This window comes from Ambystoma mexicanum, chromosome 12 (assembly GCF_040938575.1).
Source record: "Ambystoma mexicanum isolate Mex_15411 chromosome 12, UKY_AmexF1_1, whole genome shotgun sequence".
NCBI classification, from domain to species: Eukaryota; Metazoa; Chordata; class Amphibia; order Caudata; family Ambystomatidae; genus Ambystoma; species Ambystoma mexicanum.
In genome coordinates this window covers 355,293,613-355,309,444 of record NC_090936.1, presented here as the reverse complement: position 1 = coordinate 355,309,444, position 15,832 = coordinate 355,293,613, and the positions used below count along the sequence as shown (strand labels likewise).

General features: G+C 50.7%; 1 protein-coding gene across 8 annotated transcripts in view; it reads left to right on the top strand.

Moving 5' to 3' along the window:
- Positions 1–15,832, top strand: part of ITPR2 (inositol 1,4,5-trisphosphate receptor type 2) — a 4,412,221-nt gene that overhangs the window by 188,016 nt on the left and 4,208,373 nt on the right. The gene's annotated exons all lie outside the window — the stretch shown is intronic.

Below are 15,832 nucleotides of genomic sequence, written 5' to 3'. Positions count from 1 at the left end.
GGTACCCCCGGGACGACCCAAATCAACACTCCCCTGGCATAGCTGGAATATGTCGAGCCATACATTTGGCCACCCCATTTCTTGGCCACTTTGGTTTGCTTCTCAGGCGTTAAGTGAGTCTCTTGTAACAGAGCCATTTTGACCTTCATCCTGTTCAGCCAGGCGTATAGTCTGAGTCTCTTGACGTAGGCGTTGAGTCCTCTGACGTTCCAGGTTGCAATGGTTACCTCATCCAGACCCATTTTTGTGGTGTGCCCCATGGGCCGGCCCCTCCCCTATCCTTCTGCGAGCCGGCCTGCCCGTTTCTCCTTACTCTGGCCCCAGTTCGTGTTGTCCCACCTCCCCATGGGCTTATGTTCTTCTTCCCCTCGGTAATGTCATTCTGCGCCGATGTCGCCAGGGACCTCAGACTAGGGAACTTTTCCCGGGCTTGCTTCATTTGATCCTTATCAATTCCATTGCTCCTTTTGCTGTGTACTTCTTTGTATGCTGCTTCTCCACTTTTCGTGCCTTTCACCAACCAACCAAACAACTGACTAACTACAACTATTAAACAGACGCCCAGCCACCCTCCCCCTGCTCGGGGCCCGCTGCTTCTGTTGCACGGCCCACCGCAGCGTGATGCATCAAAATTGACATCTAAACTAATAGAGCTCTTTGGGGTTTCGTGTTCTGTTGTCCTCTTCGACAAAACTGAAACTCGTCACTCCGTTATTCATTTCTCCTGGTTTGCATAATGTCTGTGGTCATGAAATATTCTTCCCCCTGTCGGGGCAGGTTTTCTGCGTTATTGGCGTTTCTGGGTTTCTGTTGAGAGATAACCTGCTGGTCCAATGTAATTCGTGGGATCTCTGCCTTCTTCTCCCTCTGGCAGTCTGACAATCTGGATGTTGTTCCTTCTGGTCCTTCTCTCTGTGCTCCAGGATGTTCACTCGTTGTAATACATCTGACATTTGGGTCCGAGTGGTGGCGACCTCGGTAGTGTTCTGCTGTTCCGCCGTACACACTCGTTTTCAGATTCCGTACATCTTGCTGGAGGAGGCCCATGTCCACTATGACTGTGTCCAGCTTGTTTTCCAAGGACGCCTTCAGGGCCGCTATAGCTTCCAGTATTGGGCCCTCACTTTCACCTCCAACCTGCTGTGCAGAGCTTGTGGAAGCCATATTTGCGTCTGGTGGGATGGATTGTCCGTTGTCAGATTTTTTGGTAAAGTAGTCGATGCTAATTTGTTTGCCTCTTCCTCCTTTTGATCTATTTGGTATTCTGCTCTTTGAGGCTTTAAGCGTTGTCTTCCTGTGGGCTCTGCTTCTGTGAGCATGCAGGTTTATTTCATTTTTAGGGTGATGTTACCCTCTTCCCGTTGATGTGCGTTGGCCATCCTATGTGCTTCTGCCCTAGTGTCTCTCCCCATGCACCCAGTTCTTATTCGGGAGAGACAGTGGGTGGATTGGGTACTCTTGCTTATTTAGGTTACTACGAGGGCTGTCTGGCTGAAGTTGTGTCCTTTCTCCTCTGTCCTGATGGTCCTTTGCAGGTTTATCCGTTGCTTATGTAAATACGGACAGCTGTGGTTGCAGGGAGTACTCTACCCCGCTTCTCCTTGGGTCCGGAAGGCCGGTCCCCTTCCCCCCGCACAGTGTTTCTGCCCTCAGGTTGCTCCTATGTTGGCCTTGTTTTATGGGACTACGTGGGAGGCAAATGTCCACCCGGTGTTGGGCACGTTAGTCTGTTGAGTTAGGTGGCACAGCCTGCCCCAGTATCTGCATCAGCGAACCCAAAGACGGGGCCCCCCTCCCCCATTGTAAGTATAATGTTACTGCCTTCAGATTGCACCTATGTTTGGCCCTATTTTATGGTCAGCGTGAGAGACAAGTATTTGCCGAGTGATGTATACCTTTGTCTGTTGGATGAGGCCACACGACCCGCCCTGTTGGCAGCACCAGCGAGATTAAGGGTTGGGCTCACCCATGTGTCAAGTTACTGTGCACCTCCTGCGTTTCTGATCCGCTGCACAGGCCCTGCCCGATGTGGCTCTGTCTTCAGATTCACCCCCTTGCTCTGCCTCTCGTTAACTGGCTCTGCGGATGGGTTATGTTCTCCCACGTCAACCAATCTTTACCTTCTCAGTACTACACCCTCAGCATCTCCTCGCGGGCTCCCCTTCTCTTCCCCACTCCATGGTGAAGGTCCTCACCCTGCTTGGCCTGGTCCCTTGCACCTCAGGGTATCTCGCGCGTCCACGCCTTTAAGCTGGTGGAGTCGGCTAGCCTGTGGTAGTCTTGTTCTTAAGGTGCAGGATAAAGGCGGCCCAGTGGACACAAGCCAGCACCTTGGGTCTCATCCACCCCGGTGCAGGTTAACAGCGGTTTGGGGCCTCCTTCGCCGAAGGCCTTCATGCGTGGAGTCTGTCGTCCTGTGCTTCCCCCCTCCAGCAGGCCAACATTTGTGCCGCTCACTTGCTCTTCACGGCGGCCTCCTCTCTCTGCGCTGGGGCCCGCTGATGCTCTGGCTCCCCTCCGGCATCGTCTCTTATCTCCCAGCTCAGCCGTGTCCTCCGACGCCTCACGATCCACCTAGGGCACAGTTCCCCTGTTTCGGGCTCCTCGCCACCTCGTTGGCAGGCGGACCCGGATCTTATGCTGCTCTGCCTTGGTCCTGATGGACCCGTTTGTCTTTCTGTGCTGTGGGGTGCAGGCCCAGTTTCCGCCGCTGAATGCCCGACAGGAATGGTCAACGCCCGCTGTCTCCCAAGGTGATGACTATAGGCTTCTGATACTCCCTGCGGTGGGGATGGAATTACGTGAGTCCTGGTGTACCCACCACGCCTCGAGTGTCAAGGCTGCACGGATCCTCCAACCAGGCGCCGGGTCACTGCTGCGCTATTTCGATAAAGCAGCCACTGGGCAGTCTCCTGGAGCCTGATGCGACGTTCCCCCTCTGTCCGTTGTCCGATGCCTTTCTCCGCAATCTGTGTTTATCCGTGCAGTGCGTTGCATGCACCTCCCAGGCAGTCCGGGTACTCCGTGGATGAACTGGGTTCCTGTGGTATCCACCGGCTCCGCGTTGGTGGTCGGACACCTCCTGCTGGGGCAGCCGTTCCCTGGTTCTCTTCTTCGCTGCCCACTCTATTACTGGGTCATCTTCGGGTCCTGAGCCACACAGGCCCCTCTGAGCGCCTCACCTACTCGATCCACCATTTTAAGATTTGCAGTGCGAGTCCGCCTGGTTCTTCTCTGTCATGTTTAGACTCTCCCAGCTCCCGATTCGAGGCGAGAATCTTCCTCAGTGTGCTCTGGTCCTTCCTGGACCCCCACGTCTTATTTCGGTTACAATAACAGCGGATCTCAGCAGTTTTATCTGTTTTGATGACAGGATCTCGACTGAGCTCCGAAGTCAGCAGCCTGCTACATGGCCGCCAAGCCACGCCCCTCGGTCTGTGTTCTCTTATTCACATTTATGAATGAATCGAGGACAAAAGTGCAAGAAGATGCAGTTTAAAAAACAAAAAAAAGAATTATTGGCCAAGGTTTACAGCAAACAGACATGTCAGAGCGCAAAATATAAACATTACACGTAAAGGACGTAATGCATCCACGATTAACAGACTACATCAACAGTATGAAGAACAGACAGAAGTGGAACGTTGTGACCATCGGGATCAATCCTGTGGAACAAGGGTGGTTCACTTCCAGATGAACTGTCAGTTTGATTGATGAGGTAGCTGCTGGAGGCAGACCAAATGTTGTTCTTGCGAGATTGGGTGGGGGGATATAAAAATATTCTTCCTCACAATTCCGGGCCCAGGAAAGTGTGTTAAGCCACTTCTGGAAGGTCGGGGGGAGGGCTCTTCAAACATTGTAGTACACATTTCTTAGCTATCATACAGCCTATGTTTGGAAATGTAGCCATATGTCTAGTATTATCATTGTTCCACACACCAAACAGTACCCCCAATGGATCAGGGTCAGTCACCGTACTGGTGATGTCAGTGAGAGCCTTCAAGATCCCATCCCAAAAAGTTCCCAGTATGTGGCACGTCCAGAACATATGTAAATGGTCTGTGCCCTCTGACTTGCATCGAGCACAGGTGTGTGTGATAGTGTGATCGAACTTAGAAATTCTGAGAGGAGTGTAGTACAACCTGTTCAGTAATTTAAACTGCATGACTCGATAACGGAAATTGAGGGATACACGATTAGCATGCAAGCACATCTTCTTCCATAATTGGTCAGAGATCTCGAGGTCCAAATCGCCAGCCCATTCAATATGTGGTTTGGAAGGCCGGACTGGGGTACCCATCAATAGCATTTTGTATAGCGAGGAGACAACGCCACGGGCGCAGCTTGAATTAGCAATATATGCAATCTCAGGGGTGTCCGGAGGCTCGTCAGGAAAAGTGGGCCATCTGGCCTGGAAGGCAGCACAGAGCCTATAATATTGTAACATCTCAAGAGCAGACCCAGAGTGGCCCTGCTTCCATGACTGTGGGTCGATGAACCTCCCATCGGGAAAGAGATCGGTCAGTGCCTAATAACGTAGCGCACCCCATTTGCGGGTCAAGGCTGTGTCGTGTGTGGGTTCCAGTCCAGGGAACCCCCATATGGGGAACCATTTATAATAGGGATAGTCTACGTCAGTTACGTTCAATAGACGGTGCCAGGCCAGAAGGGTAGTTGCCACAGGATCAAGGGCGGAATCCGGCACACAATCTCGATGGAATATAAGGGTCATAATGTTGACTCCAGCAGCCGCCAGGGTTTCCAGCTTGACATGCGGGCGAGTCAGAGTACTCGGGTACCAATGAGTGGCATACTGGGCCTTTGCGGCCATCCAGTATTGCAGTAAGTCAGGAGCAGTGAATCCACCCTTCTCATATGGGAGTGTCATGTCCGACCATTTCTTACATACCGCAGCTGAGTGCCATAAGAACTGGGCACATGATTTATGTAGTTGCTTGAAGTATCGTTTCCTGGGCCAAACGGGTACATTACTGAAAATGTAGAGCACCTTGGGGACCAGAACCATCTTAATGAGAGAGAGTTTACCAGCCAGTGATAATGGGAGGGAGCGCCACCTAGCCATTTTAGATTCAGCAAGCTGTGCTACAGCCAAGTAATTATCTGCTAATAGGGTAGGTTTGGACAGAGACAGTCGGACACCTAATGTAACGCTCACCTGGTTCCCTCGGAGGCGCGGGTCTTGACTGGGCGGTGAAACCGTCTTCAATGTCAGGCGTAGGATTCGTTTGGCTCCCGGATTCGGCCCCTTTCTCACGAAAGTTTAACCTGAAGGGTGAGGTGTCTGCAAGTGGAAAATCAAGGTATTAGTGCCTGGAAGATTGGTTGAAGTTCCAAGCCCCTCTCTCCCTCTCTCCCCGTGGTACTCGGTCGATGGTTGTGCTCACCTTAAATAGGTGAATGCTAGGCTCTCCATCCTGCGTCTCATGCAGGGGCGCTGGGTCCAGTTACTTCACTGGATATGAGTTCAGCCTCTTAATTGCAGAGGGTAAGTTGAGCGATGCCGCTGTGTGCTGCACGAGCGTGACTTGTAAGTATAAAAGTTCCCTTTAGATTGCTCTCTTCAAATGTCTTATCTCCTTAATGTCTGTCTTTTCCCTTTCAGATGTTGTCGGTGCCGAAGAAGATGCTCCCCACAGGTTCGTGGCTGAGAGCGTAACAAGAAGATGGGGCATACGAAGGCACGTAAGTAGAAAGGCTGCTCTAGGGCTGTAGAATGCACCTTAATGTCTCTTTTGTCTTTACAGGTGCCGGAATGCAGCGCGAGCAGAGTTGGAGCGAGTGTAACACAGGTAAGCAGTTTTGTAACTAAGCGTTACTAACCAATGTTCTTTGTCTTTGCAGGCCCGATGCCGTACGAGATATGCAGAAAAAACGCCTTGAATGCTGCCGATGGATCGGGTAAGTTGAACCGCCAACTTTGCCTTTGCCTAACCTGTGCCTTTTGTTTTGCAGGAGCTGCTGAAGACTGAGGATTGGTTCCCAGCAGGTAATTTTCGTATTCACAGGATCCGTAACTGAAGATTCACTGGAGCTGACACGGTGAGCGTCCTGCTGCAGATGCAGAATAACGCGAAGCACCTTGCATCAATCGGGTGTGGTTTAAATAGTCCATAGGAGTGCTTAGGTGTCTTCTTCCACAGCCTCGCCCAGACAAAAGAGTTCCTGCTTCCAGAAGAGGTCCAGCATCAATGATCCAGGCAGTGGTGCCTGCCCCACCCAGAAGGAAAAGTAGTCCCTGCCAGAAGAGAGTGAAACATCATCTTGCTGGTAAGTAAGCAGCATGGTCTGCTGCAGGTAGGTCCACCCAAGCACTCTCACACTTGTTATGAGCCCGGCGCTTCCTGTGCCGGGACGGGTCCATGCTATGAGCCTGGCACCACCGGTGCCAGGACAAGGTCCAAAAGGTCCCTATTGGGACTTGCTGGTGCCGATAGTATATGTTATGAGCCTGCTTCCAAGGATGTTGGGTAGGTCCTGACTCCTTGGCAGCAGTGGTCATGACACCTAAGTACCTGATACCACTGGGGGACCAGCGAAGTGGATACTCCGAGTTAGGTTGTTGGGTGGAATTGGTAAGTGGGAAATTTGGAGTCATTGATTGTGAAGCCCGAGAGGGTGCCCACCCGTGTGATGTCTCGTAGTACGGGGTCAAGGTGGATGGCAGGATCTCTAAGGTATAACAATACGTCATCTGCGCATAGGGATATTATCTCGGGGGTGTCTTTCAACCGTATTCCCCTGTGGGAATGGCACGCTCTGATGTGGTCCGCCATGGGTTCTATCACCAGTGCGAAGAGGATCGGGGAGAATGGGCAGCCCTGTCGGGTTCCTCTGAAGAGTGTGAATAATGTAGATGTTAGGGAATTGTCCCGGACTCTAGCCATCGGAGCGATGTACAGCAATATAATGTATCCAATCATACTGGGGCCAATCCCCATCGTCTCAAGGACTAGCCACATATATTTCCATGAGACCATATTGAATGCTTTTTGAGCATCAAGCGTGACCGCGATGGCACTCGTGTGCTGGTCGATTCTGCCCATCACATTGAAGAGACGCCGGATATTATGAGAAGTGGATCTCCCAGGTACGAATCCCCATTGATCCTCGTGGACCAGGTGTCATGATCGGAAGGCAGTGATTCGCTATAACTTTAGCAAAGATCCTGGTGTCTATGTTTATGAGGGAGAGGGGCCTCTATGAGCCGCATTCATCACTAGGTTTGTCGGGCTTAAGCAGCACTGTTATGACCGCTTCACGTAAGGAGGGAGGGAGAACAGACACACAGAGTGATTCGTCCCAGATCTCTAATAGTTTGGGGGCAAGGATAGCCACGTGCTCCTTGTAGAACTCGGGGGTAAGTCCATCAGGACCTGGTGCCTTGCCCTTCGGGAGTTCCGAAATAGCCTTGACTATTTCATCCAGCCGAATCGGGGAATCCAGTTGGTCCCTAGTCGAAGAAGAGATACATGTCGTGGAGATCTGATCAAGTAGATCTCTCATGCGTTGTTCACTATGTTCAGGGAGCAAAGCATAGAGATTAGTGTAGAACTCAGTAAAGATATCTAGTACTTGCTGATCCGACCATTGTGGAACACCTTGCGCGTCCTTGATAGATACAATCGGTATGCCCCCACCCCCGCCTCATTAGTTTCGCCAGTGTTCTCCCTGGTCTTTCACCCTCCCCATATTTCCGTGCAGCCTGTGGGCGACTAAAATATCGAACCTCTCACGTGGCATGAGTTTCAAATACCTTAAGTTCCTTGCTAATTTGGGCGAGTTTTGCAGGGTCAGCCCCCATCGAGCAATCCTGCTCCCGCAGCTTAGATTCAGAGCGTCTAAGGTAATTTCTTATAGTCTTCAACGCTCCCGCCTCCCCAGAAATGGACATCCCTCTGATGTATACCTTGAAGGCGTCCCAGTGAATCCCAGCTGTAGTAGCCTGTAAGGGGTTGCATTCAAAGAAGGTCTCAGTGTCAGCTAGAATGTCGGCCTTGAAGACTATGTCCAGGACTTGAAGCGCCATGTGCTGAAAGGCACAGAAGCCCCCAACTCCACTGATAGAGTAATCGGGGCATGGTCAGACAGCGTTCGAGTGAGGATTTGCGCTTCAGCAAACCTCCCCTTCAGGGTGTTAGATATCAAGAAGAGATCAATTCTGAATGAGCTGTCATGAACAGTTGAATAGTAGGTGTATTCACGTGACTGAGGGTGGAGAATCCTCCAGGCGTCTCGGATATCAAGTGATGCACTGTGTATATGTAGTCTACGTGCAGCGCATGTCAAAGTTCTGGGTGCAATTCCCGTTCTATCCATGCCGGTCTCAAGTATCAGGTTCATGTCGTCTCCCCAGATGATCTGCATACCCACATAAGCCAGCAGTATAGAGGCAATGTCATCAATATAATCCGGGGTATCGATATTGGGACTATAAGTGTTCACCAGAAGATATTCCCTGTTCACTAACGTGCAGTGCAAAACAATGTATCTACCCTCGGAATCAATATAGCTCTTATGGAGAGCGAATTTAACAGATTTATGGATCAGTGTCAGCACCCCCCTGGCTTGTGTGGAATAAGTTGTATAGAATCTATTAGGCCCCCAAGATGGCGCAATGTTCATCGCCAGGCTACCCCGGGAGTGCGTTTCTTGCAGCAGAAGTATCTTAATACCATGTCTCTGGGCATTAGCCATGATTGTGCGGGCCTTGGTGTAGTTGCTTAGTCCCTGGACATCCCAGGACATTATATTTGCAGACATTTTATTACCCTAGGGTACATCCCAGCTAGTGTGTCCCAGCGTGTATCCGCAAGTGTAAGTATTCCCAGTAAGGCGTCCTAACATGCCGTGAAGTACTGGTCTGCCTCTGCCATTTTCAATAGAACTCCCCAGACCAACCCTTCCGTCATCCCCCACCACCCCATTATGGCTGGCAGTGACCCTGCCCACCCACTTCCCACAAATATCAACATCCCCACCAAAACAAGTGATGGCAGGCGGATCCCAACATGGACCGACTATGCTATGGGCCCAATGGAGGCCAACAACTAACAAAGCCACCAAAATAGCCATTGCAACTGCAGCGGGGTGCGCTGTTGCTGTGCACACAACTAGAACAGGATTAATGGAGTACCAGGAGTCGGTACTATGGACCGGCATAGTCAACAGTAAGGATATAGTTACATCTCACCAATAAATGTGGTGGCAGAGAACAGAACTAGAACAGCCCCAAATATGTTATATCAATTCCAAATAGCTTAGGCGAAACCAGATAGAGCGTAGGTGACAATATGCACTGGTTCCCCCTTGCGACTGGCATGCTATGCAACAGGAATGTCCAGTTACAACACAAGTGGCAAAGTGTATCATAAATAAACATGTTACACACACATACAGGAGGGAACCAGTAAATCGGACACTATTACCAACTCAGAGATTAAAGGATACTGAATGCAAAAATCTTAGGGAGTCCGAGGGCAGTTAGATTACGGGTCAGTCATTATCCAAGAGATCTGCTGGGTTATTAAGCGGTATCTGCGCCTCTATAAACTTCACTGCCTCATCAAGGACCGTGAAGAAATAGAGTTTCTCCCTGAAAGTGAACTTCAGCCGCGCCGGGAACAGTATTGCATAGGAGATGTTTCGCTCACGCAGAATCTTCTTAACACTAAGAAATTGGCGCCTCTCCTGTTGTACACCCACAGAGAAGACGGGAAAAATTTGGATTATTTGGGAGTCAAGGCATAGTTCCCCCTTCTCACGTGACAGGCGGAGAAGAAGGTCTCTGTCCCTGAAGCTGAGAATTTTAGCAATAACAGGTCTAGGGAAATCTCCGGGTTTGGGTCGCGGGGACAAGGCCCGGTGAGCACAATCAACTGTGAAGAAGGGGGACAGATCGGGATTGTTCAGTAATTCCTTGAGCAGATTCTCAACCGCTAGCTCCATGCGACCCCTGAGGGCATTTTCTGGAACGCCAATAATGCGTATATTGTACCTGCGCAATCTGGATTCCAAGTCATCACACTTGGCCTTGACAAGTTTCATGTTGCAAGTAAGAGAGAGAGCCGTGACCTGGAGGGAGTGTAGACCATCTTCATTGGCACCAATTCTAGATTCCGCCTTCGTGATTCTGGTGCCAGCATGATCTATTTGAGACTTGAGTCATTTATATCGTCCAACTTTTCATGTAAAGAAGCGAAATTCTTAGCCATCGAATCCATCATTGCCGTGAGGTCGGGAGCTGGAGTAACCGGGGGCGAAGAAGGTTCTTCCTGATGAGAAGATGCATGGCCGGACTCTGATCTAGGTGTCGCCTTAGCAAACTTATCCATGGCCCCAGTTTTGTTGGGAACCCCAGGGATCTGTTAGACATTTCAACGTAGTTGAGAGAGTGATGGAGCTCAGATGATTGATGTCCAGACGTTGTATATGTTTCAGCGAGCCGTGAAGGGGCCGGGCGGCAATCAGTGACACGAGCAGTGGATAGTTCAGGATTAGGATGGAGGCATAGAGTCACGGTAGCAGCCGACTATAGGTGGCGTGTTGAGTATGACACTCCTGAGGCTGAGAGTATGCGTAGAGATGGGAGCAGCCGTATGACGGCAGACGCTGGGCAGTGATGCACCTCCTCAGCGCATGGAAGTGTGACTAAGCCAGGTCGACAGTGATATGCAGGCTTATGGAGGGAGCCACAAATGAGAATGTGTTGTCCTCTTCACGGGATTCGTGACAAGCTGCGAGTCAGAAGAAGACGGCCAGGCAAGTGCTGTTGTTGGCATGAGGTATGGCACTGTTAGGGAGAATTCTCATTTATGGCTAATTTCCCTCACCTAGTAAGTCCCCCAGCAGCTTTGCTGGACTTCTGTAGTTTATTTTTTTTCCACCTGGTAAGAGTGAGAGCTTTCCCCCCACTCTTACCTGTGTTTTGCTATGTGTTTCCATCTGTTTTTGTGATTGTGGACTCTGAAGTACACCACTTCAGTAGCCCCCTTCTTTGTGTGTGTCACACAGCACCTTCAGTGCCGTGGCACAGGGTTGTCTTTGAAACTTCCCACGACTCCATTTCTGAGGCGACTCCTGTCCCCAGAAAAGGGTAAAGTTACCATTAACTTTACTTAGTCAATCTACCACAGATCCAGTACACCCCATCTTCCATGGAGTACTGGAAAGGGTTAACTCGTATCCCTTTGTATCTGTACCTCCTAGAGCATTATTTTGCTCTTTTAACATTTAGACTTGGCTGGTGGCAGTGGTATCTACCCTAACTTTTCTACCGCGATTATATTAGATAAACTTGGTACTGTTCTTGGCTATTATATTGGCCTCGAACATAAACCCGCTTGACCAAATCGTCTTTCGTTTGGCTCTGGTTGGGTTTATTCGCCATTTCTTTGTGTTAAAGTCCTTCTTGTCTTTGACTTTGCTCGGGCAAACTAGTTTCGCCTTCTTTGTTCATTGTCTTTTGGCGGGCTTCTGCCCAGAAGCCCTCCTCAAGGTGCCTGGGTGTGTAGGTGGGCTGAATGTGAGGGAGGGGTGTAGTCACCCCCTGCACAGGGTATCCTAGGAAACCCAAGTTGCACTTTGTCATGATTGGCCAGGGTAGTTGTCCGGGCTGGACAACCCCCCTGCTGGGAGATTGACAGCCAGGCTGCGTGAATGGGGGTTTTTCGCATTAAAGGCGGGTCTCTTGGGCTAGAAGTCAGAGAGTCGCCACTGGAACTACAAGGAACCGAAGAGAAGCGGAGAGAACGACTGCTGCTGCAACTACCGCGTCCCGGTGAAGCCCTGCTGCAGTCCTGAGCTATCTGCCCTTCAACGACTCATAGAAGATCCAGTCCGGAGTCTTCTTCCCTTGAGCTTGGTGGGGATAACCAGCTCATCTTCTACAGCCAGAGGATCCTCTTCCGTAGTCGAAATCGCTGCACACTGCTGTAGTGGTCCGGATAGCCACCTGAAGAGCCTCTCCTGTTTTTAAGGAGCGCATCTTTTATTCCGTGTCGCTGCTGCCGACCTCATCCTTGTGTGGTGCAGACCTCCTTCAGACGTCCTCCTTCTCGACGAAGCTCCAGGAATCGTGGGTCTGCGGGAAACCCAGAGGAATAACTGCCAGGGCATCAGCTGCACCATTGGAACAAGGTACTGTGTTCTGTTGAGGAAACTGGGTGAATCCCTTTTCTTCATTTCTAAGGCTTGACCTTGTCTTCCCTCCTTCTTATAACTTTTGCTTCCGAACATTGACAATATCGAAGTACTTTTGGCTCCGGTGAATCGTGAACTGTTAGACCGTGTGACCTTCGGCAACTGGCCCTGGTGTCTTTCGACCCTGGCTCCTGCCCTTTGACTTTTCAACTCCTGTCTCTGAATGTTTCTTGATTCTGCCTGCCTAACCAAAATATTGCCTGTGTTTTTTGCCTCCAACTCCCTCTGGGTATCTCAGGTGCTAAGTGTGTTTTTGCCCCGGTAGCATTTCATGTCACGGATACGCGTTTCTTTAGTGGATCGAACTGTCAAAAAGTGATTGCAATCATATCCGCGGTAATGTGTTTTTGTGCCTAACACCGGGTCATGCCAACACAGGGTACTTACCTTGAGACTTACTGTACAAAGTGAATTGTTTAACTGTAGTATATTTAACATGTGGTTTTTATTGAAGTTTAATAGAAGTGTTGTGTTTATAACTAATGGTTTAAAAATAAGTGTACTTATATTTTTCTACCTGAAAACTTGAGTCAGTGTTTGCTTGAGTCACAGTAATTGTGGTCCCTTTGTGTAATCTCTGCTACTGCTCATATACTCTTCAGATAAGCCTGGCTGCTCCGCCACTGCTACCACTATGACATAGTAGTACAGGCTTGTACCAAAGGTAAAACTTGTATCACCACCTGTAGTCTTAATTGTGTGTAGTGGTCCCTAAGGGCACTGTACAGGATTCTGCCTAACAGGCACACAGAAGATTAGTGGGGGTGCCAGTAACAAAGCGCACCGGGCAGAGCTATGCAGGATTGTGAGTAGAATCCATTGGCCATAAGGGGCCACGGGGGGTTCAGTGCGTGGGCCCAGTCCACAGCGAGATAGTCGCAACCAGTGACAGCAGCAGTGGATAGTGTGAGATCAGGATGGAGGCATAGAGTCACGGTAGCGGCCGACAATAGGTGGCGCATTGAACATGACACTCCTGAGGCTGAAAGTGTGCGTAGAGATGGGAGCACAAGTATGGCGGCACAAGCAGGGTAGTGATCTGCCTCCCCAGTGCATGGAAGTGTGACCGAGCCAGGTCGTCAGTGATATGCAGGTGTATGGAGGGAGCCACAAATGAGTGTGTTGTCCTCTTCACGGGATTCATGACAAGTTGTAAGACAGAGGGTAGGCAGCCAGGCAAGTGCTGTGTTGGCCTGAGGTATAGCACACAGAAGGTCAGTGGGGGTACCAATAATAAAGCACACCGGGCACAGCTATGCAGGACTGTAAATAGCATCCATTGGCCCCCAGAGGCCACAGGGGGATCAGTGCGTATGCCCAGTCCACAATGAGATGTAAGTGTTGTGCTAACTGTTGGGGAGACCTCCGGCTTCAGGCACAGCAGCGGGCAGCAGCAGAGCAGCAAGATGTGTGGCAGACAGCTGCGGTGTAACCCGATGTCTGGGGTGCCGTAGGAGGCTGGAGGATGGCGCCAGGAAGGGCAGCAGCCTGTAATGCAGGGTCAGGATATCACGCACCCACCTACCGGTTCCGAGAGCAGCCGTATCTGCAGCCGTATCTTGTGGCCCTCGCCCGATCAAGGCAGGGGCCGAGAGGCAGTGTTAAGCTCGCTGAAGGTGGGAGAAATGAGAAGTGTCCTGCCACGACGCCTCACGGGACGTGGCACGGCTCCTCAAAACATTGCCCCTCCTAGGACAGTCATGGAGCTCCGGCAAGCCCGAAAGGTCCGGGGTTTATTTGTGCAGCGTAGGCCACACGTTGGGTGCACCTCATCCACGCCGCATGGTCGTAGCCAGGCAGCCCAGGGGACAACGGGAAGGGCGGGGGAAACAGCCTTGGAGTATCCACCCGTGACGGGTGGCACAAGACACGGGGGACCACACCACGCAGACGCCCCTTCCTTCAAGGGCGGTCAGGCGCAGACACAAGGCGCACTGGTCGTGTTCCCAATCTGGCGAGTGCAGAGGCGCCGCAGCTAATGGGTAAATACAGCCGCAATGATGGGCGTCCGCGCGTCATATCAGCTAGGCCCAGGTCGTCCAGGCTGGCAGCCAGGCCACTGTGAGGCAAAGTTCCAAGCAGCCGTAGTTGGAGTCGGAGGCACCGATTCTCCATAAAAATAAAGCTGAAGGTGTCGCCAGGTGTCAGCTACCTGTGGCGGCAGCTGTGATTGTTGGACGATGAATATGCTGATGAAGACGGATCAAAGTTGATAGTGCATGGAGCCCAAAGGTCAAGCAGCCATTCCTGAAGCTGCTCAACAGCGCCCCCAAGATGATGCAGTTTTAATGACAGTAGAATTAAGCAGTTAAGGTCGGGGATCATCAAACTCATCACTGTGAAAGGACCTATTTTTAATAATGTTATCATTAGGGGCAGAGGGTGCTTTGCTTGTTAGTGTGATTACCAAAATGGGGTGCTATCACAAAGGGAATACTTGTAAAGCTCATTAGAGCGTTTTATCCTTCCTCCCAAGTTTTGGAATTGGTGTGTCATGAGATCTGGCCGAGTGGTGCATATCTCGATTGCAGGATTCCCACCCAACAAAGTAATGTAATATAACAGGAGGGTGGGGGGGTGCTGTTCGGCGAGGTCCACAATGGTCTTTCTTGGTTGCTCTATGTGCTATTTGCTTGACTGGGCACACTCCCTAAGTGTGCGGGCACTGCACTGATCCCGAGATCGTCTGACGGCCCTGGAGATGTGGAGTGGTTGATCCTGGGCACTCCATTCTGAGGGGCAGTGGAAGACGAGGAGGCTGTGTGATGGGGTGCTACTCCTGTGTAGCCTGCCAGGTCTGAGCAGCACAGAGCTGCACTTGCTGACACAGCTGCTGGTGTTCGGTGCTTGGTGGTGGCGGAGGTCATCCTGTCTGTCCTGTCCTTCATGTGTGAAATGGCATGAAGGAGGGCTGGATGCACTGGCGGGAACCAGGGGCTAGCTTCAGTGTTTAGAGAAATAATCATGAGGAGCCAGAGAAAGTTACAACCTTCTTTATTCTTCTCTGCCGGCAACTACCTGTGCACCGGAAACCCTTGGGCGCATGCGTGTGCTCGCCTCATTTACTGGCAACTCTAGTGACATGACGGAGCTTAGGTGCTCCCTTAGCTGTGTCCTTGTCGGAACATGACATCTCCCCCCATTGGGCAAACAAAAAGTCACTCACAGTTTTTTGTCTTCACATCTCTTCAATGAGGCATACAGGCCTTCGAATACACCTGGTGGACCTGTTCTGCCGTTTTTCCTGCTGCTCTTTTGGCTCATCTTCTCTCTCACTCATCGACCCTTCATGTGTTGCAGCTGCTGTTTCCTCCCCTTGATCTTCACAACTTTTTTCTCTGTATAGTTTGAAGTGAGAGACGTTACGAGTAACCACTCTCCTGGGGGATCGAGCAGTAATCATTGTTCTGTTCACATGCGATATCATCAGGTGTTCTGAATCAAATTTTGAATCTGACTTTCTATCTTATCTTGTGCATACGAGCACCCTGTCACCTACTTACAGGACAGAACTTTCTGCTCACTGTCTGTTAGCTGCTTATTCCTTCATCTCTTGGTTCCTGCGAACATCTACATCTCTCGTCTGTTTCACGTGGCTTCTGGGTTCTTCTGC